We start from the raw sequence: 6,451 nt of genomic DNA on the forward strand, positions 1-6,451 counted from the left end.
TTGAAGAGGAGTTCCATTTCCTTCTCGTTTATTTTCTCTATTTTGCTAATTTGTTCTTTTTTATTCATTTTTTCTAGAAGATAGGTTTCATGTTTGACTAACTTTTTAAGCCTTTCGTCTTCAGAAATACTTAAATACCTCATTACTACATCCTTAGCCAGACCTTTAGATTGCCAAGTAATGGGTTGGATTTCCCCTGGGCTAAAAATAACTATGGTGACTTCAACATCACATAGAGTAGAAAACTCTTCTGCTTTCTTAAATAAACTTGTTATTACCTAGGATTGGGTTTCTCACATCTTCACTACAGTTCCTATTATGTCTAAGCCTTTTTCTAGCCATATTAGATACTCAAACATAAAAATGTACTTCCTTTTGGAGTAGAACATAAAAAACTTGAAGAGGTGTATGACGTTTATAGATGCGTAACTGATTTTATCAATGTAGTCAAATTAAAAAGTTTCAAGTTGGTTGAGATCTTAGTCCAAATTTTATATAAATTGATTAGCGTAATCTTGTTCTAAGGAAATTATTTTAAATTTTTTCTTAAAAAGTTGAAATTGCTAAAATTCAAATTGAATTTGAGATGTTATAGTCCGTGATTATTTTTGGAGGTAGGAAGTGCAAATATTAACTGTTGACAAGGGCATATTTGGTAGAAAAATGGTTCCCATGGAAAATATGTTCTGTAAAAGATATTAATATATTCTTTGAAAACATTTTTGGATCATGTATCAATATTTTGATGGATAAAAGCGTTTGTGATATATTTTAGTCGTGCAAGCCGTGGGAAAAGGTATGAGGCCTAAACAGTATCTAGTCCAATAGGGTACTATTATAAATTGTTACATTTTTTTTTTTTTGGCGCAGATTGCCCTTCATTTGGGGTGGTCTTTGATTTTTGCCCTTCAAATTGCGGTCTTTTAAGCTATTCCTTCGTGATAATACCGAAGCTTACGGTCAATCCCAACTTAAAAAAAAAAAAAAAATTCCAAGGCGTATTTCGCAAGATTTCGCCTTAAGCGCAAAATTTGCAACAGCCTACTCCCCGAGCAAATTCCCCGCCTTAGGTGTAATTTCGTGAGGCGCAAAAGTTAAAGACCACCATTTTGAGGGGCAAAAATTAAACATCACCCCTTGCAAATTGCCCTTGACCTTTTATAAGGGAAAGCTACACGAAATACCCACTTAAACCTATCTATTTACCAGACTTTACCCCTTTGTATTTTAACTACCCCAATACCCATCCAGTCAAAAGATATTACCCGAGATACCCATCGGGACACCCTCTTCATTAGGCTTTTGTTCCTCTTCTTTATTTTTATGTTTCTTCTTTTCCAATTCCAAGTACGTTGTATATAGTATAATTCTCTTAAGTTTTATTTAATTGCTTCTATCCATGACAAAAGGAAGTAATTGCCAAATTACTGCTTTTTGACATTATTTTTTTCTTTTGACCATATTGATTGCAACAACCAAATTTGTTTCTCTTTTTTTCTTTCTTTTGGTTTCTATAATTCTATTATTTGAATGAATTATTATCCATTTTTGACAACTTTTTTCGCTTCTTCCTTCTTAAATTAATAAGGAATGGATGGGTATTTTGTGTAGTTTTCGAGTAAAATATAGAAAAAATTAAATAAAAACTATTTTAATAATATTTTCTTTCTTTTGCAAATGAAACAAAAGTTATATCACTTAAGTTTTTTTGTAATTTATTTTCACAAAATATGACTCGCTAAAATGATATAAAAATTGAAATATCAAAATTAAGCTTAAACTCTATTTGCCGTATTTTTTATCAATTTTTTTTCTTTTGAAGGAATGAACATGTCCTTTATGATACTTTGTCAAGAATATATATATATATATATATATATATATATATATATATATATATATATATATATATATATATATATATATATATATATATATATATATATATCATGTAGGTATCATAAAAGACGAGAGTTTTTTTATTAAAAAATGAATTAGTCATTTATGATACTCTGTCAGTATATGTTTATGATACTCTGTCAGTATATGATATATAAAATTTGGGTATCATAGATGACTGAGAAGTGTTTTTTTAGTGTTTATGGAATGAATTAGTCTCTATGATATTCTATCAGTATATAGCATATGATATATACCATGTAGGTATAATAGAAGACCAGGGAGTTTTTTTTTTTTTTCCGAAGAAATGAATCCTCTATGATACCCTGGCAGTATATGAATATACCGTGTAGGTATCATAAAGGACCGATGAGTGTTTTTTTCTAAGAAATGAATCAGTCCTTTATGATATCCTGGTAGTATATGAATATACCGTGTGGGTATCATAGAGGACGGAGGAGTGTTTCTTTCGAAGAAATGAACCAGTCCTTTATGATACCCTGGCAAAGATATGAATATACCGTGTGGGTATCATAGAGGACGGAGGAGTGTTTCTTTCGAAGAAATGAACCAGTCCTTTATGATACCCTGGCAGTATATGAATATACCGTGTGGGTATCATAGAGGACTGAGGAGTGTTTTTTTTCGAAGAAATGAACCAGTCCTCTATGATACCCTGGCAGTATATGAATATACCGTGTGGGTATCATAGAGGACCGAGGAGTGTTTTCTTTGAAGAAATGAACTAGTCTTGTATAGTACCCTGACAGTATATGAATATATCGTGTGGGTATCATAGAGGACTGAGGAGTGTTTTTTTCTCGAAGAAATGAACCGGTCCTCTATGATACCATGACAGTATATGAATATACTGTGTAGGTATCATAGAGGACCGAGGAGTGTTTTTTTTTTTTTTTTTGAAGAAATGAACCAGTCCTCTATGATACCCTGGCAATATATGAATATACCGTGTGGGTATCATAGAGGACCGAGGAGTGTTTTTTTTTTCCTCGAAGAAATGAACCAGTCCTCTATGATATCCTGGCAATATATGAATATACTGTGTGGGTATTATAGAGGACTGAGGAGTGTTTTTTTCCTAAGAAATGAACCAACTCTCTATGATACCCTGACAGTATATGAATATACCGTGTAGGTATCATAGAGGACCGATGAGGTTTTTTTTTCCCGAAGAAATAAACCAGTCTTCTATAATATCCTAATAGTATATGAATATACCGTGTGAGTATCATAGAGGACCGATGAGTGTTTTTTTTTTGTTTTTTGGAAGAAATGAACAAGTCCTCTATAATGCTCTGGCAGTATATGTGTTGACACTTAAATTTTGACCTCCCATAATTTATTTTAATTACCCAAGCTCCTTGGATACCAAACAGAGTGAAATGTGTATGTTTCTATAAGTCAAAATGATTTTATAAAATTGTATCGATAGTATTTTGCTATTTCATCCGGCAAATAACTTCAATAATATTATAAATATTTTAGAAATTAATTTACACATTTTTTACAATTAATATGAAGCATTTGCCAAATTTAATCAAGAGATAATCTAAAACAATTATTTATTTAATTGTTAAAATTATCAGAAAATCAGTTAGCAAATATTTTACTCCGTTTAATTCAAGAAATCTGATTAATTAAAGGAATTAATCATTTTTATCCCTCAATTCATAATTTTGCATAGCCAATTTGCATTTGTGCAATTTTTTTTTTTAGTTAATCATAATTAATGAAGTGTTTAATTGTGGTTAATTTCACAAATTGCTTACTATATGGTTAATTAGAGCTATAATTGAAATAATCAATTTGTTGGGTAATTCTAGCTTTGATTGAAATAGCCAATTTCCTTGGTTTAAGTTCAATTGGGGTCATTATTACAAAATTAGCCTTTAATTGCTTGAATAGTTTGATTCTGGCTTTAATTGGAACAACCAACTTCATGGCTTAAGACAGTTGAGGTCATTACTGCATATTCAGTCTTTAATTGTTTGATTTAACTAAATATGGCCATAATTGAAAATAGCCAATTCCATGGTTTAATTTCAATAAAGGCTATAATTGCAAATTGATCGTTTTACATAGTTAGCCGTGCCTTCATTTTGATTAATCATGATTAAGGATTTTTTAATCAATTAACTCCTTTAATTGTGGCTATTTATTTAAACAAGTGTTAAGCCCTTCCCATATATATACGCACATATACACAGGTATATATGTGTATACATGTATATCATGTATATGAGTGTATATATAAAAGCCACCCCTCCATTTTCTTTTTAATTCGGTCAAGCCCACTCCGATAGGACTGACTCGGCCCAAATATGTGTTAAAGGGGATAACCCCTCTTTTCATTTTCATTTCTCAACAAAACAAATGAGCCCTTAAAATTTTTCTCTCTCACAGATGAGAGAAAACCCTAGCTGCCCCTCAATCTTTTTCTTTCTCTCGTGACGTCATCAATGCCGAAAATGGCAAAAAGAAGGGCCAGCGTTGGTGTTTTGGCTGTTGTATGACCGAGAATGGCAAGAAAATTTATTGCTCTGCCATTTCTCAACTATTTCCACTAATGACCAACCCAAACACGATATAACTTCTCCTTTCCTTAGCTTTATCTGTGCTTTGCAACGGTCATGGACTGAAATCCTTAATTAGTTTTGTTGTATGTGCTTTTGAATCCGCGATTTTCACTGGTTCATGAAGAACCAAGCGGATTGATCAATATGGGTCCAAATCTGACCCTTTATTTGTTTGCTTGAATTTCAACTGTTAGATGTAGTCTTGAGAGATGCAATTCTCAAAATTGCAAGACTCCCACATCGAATTTGAGCTAGAGTTTAAGATTTTTGGGGTTCAATAAATAGAACTCCCAATTCACATTGTTACACACCTCCAGAATACTGAATATCAGATATACTCACGAAAAAAATCGAATTAATTAGGGTTTCGGTTATTTTTTAGCTAAGACCTTTACCTATTCGAATTTTAGTTCAAATTTTAATTGTTCTTTGCGTGTGGCTGAGGGTGGAGGAGCAAGACTATCTTCCAAAGTCCATTCTTGATTAGGCTGTGCCAAAGAAAGGTAAATTTTCTTCCTTTAGTTGCTTTTTTCTTTCTGTTTGGTCTTGATTGTCGTTTTCTGCCATGCTTTAGTTAGTTGTTAGTTAATTATCTGCTATTAGTAGTTCAAGCATGCTTAGGATGTATTTAATTGCTATATTTAGTTGACATGTTATAATAGCTTAGCATAATTCTATATGCCTATTTATGTGCTAGTTTGGTTAAGATACTGTTGTTATAGTGGTTTAGTGTAATAATGTATGCTTATTTAGATGCTTTCTAGTTAAGATCTTGTTTGATATGATAGCTTAGTATAATCATGTATGCTGTTTCAGTTGAAATCCCTTTTATATTAGCTTAGTATAAGCAAGTATGTTTTTATATGCTGCTTTAGTTGGGCATCTGTTGCTGGTATCAGTTTAACATATGCTTTATCTGCTATTTAAGTCATGGTAACTTAGCTAAGTATGGTGCATGCTTCATTATATGACTTGAACATGTTGTTAAGGTTAACTGGCAATCAAGAAATGAGTTTATAATGTTGGACTAGGTACATGAGCCCATTTCTCTGTGTTCCATCTAGCTATAGTAGAATTGTCAATCTCTGTTTGTATTGTCTGAACCCTCTAGGTACGAGTTCACACCTAAATATGGCTTAGTTGAATAAAATGGCATGACCAGTAACTCTGAATAACAAAATTTGCCCATTCTAACCTAATATGATATCACTAAGGTCCCTATGTTGACTTATAAGCTAATTCTGACAAGTGTTGACATTGGTATGAGTTTATCTGAGTCACTTAACCTCTAACATGATATAATAAGGTCCCAATGATTTCTGATAAGTCTTGTCACCACCCAACCCGCCATGACTGGCATCCAACTAAATCCTAGTGAGCGAACCAACACACAAGATCTCAATTCATTCAAGTCTGATTTTATATTAAACAAGTCAAATGATTATACTCATTCACGCATCAAATAAAATGAGTAAGTCATGCCATAAAATACTAAAACAAGTGCGGAAGTCTAACTATTACAAATTCCCCAAAATCCGAAAGTCATCGTGCCGAAACACGTCTAAGAACTGAAATATGTCTAATAAATATCCATAATGTCCAGAATACGAAAAGACATCATAAGTAGAAGATCTTACCTACGTCCGGTACATGAGAAGGAGTCACCCCAAAATCTGTCGGCAATTGTCCTCCACGCTAGATGTGAGGATGAGTATGTCTCTATATCAAAATACGCACTCAAAGAATGCAACAAGGTAGTATCGCACAAACAAGATGTACCGTTAAGCATCATAGACGACTAAGATTAGTATCATGCATATCTTATGAAATCACTAAAATAAACAAACCCAGGTCAATCATACACGAATATCAATGCATCACAACAAGTTAACCACGGATTAAACACAACAATCACCTAATTGCTGCTAATCACAAACACGTTAACTACAACGGAG

Source organism: Lycium ferocissimum, chromosome 9 (assembly GCF_029784015.1).
Source record: "Lycium ferocissimum isolate CSIRO_LF1 chromosome 9, AGI_CSIRO_Lferr_CH_V1, whole genome shotgun sequence".
In the NCBI taxonomy this organism is placed as follows: Eukaryota; Viridiplantae; Streptophyta; class Magnoliopsida; order Solanales; family Solanaceae; genus Lycium; species Lycium ferocissimum.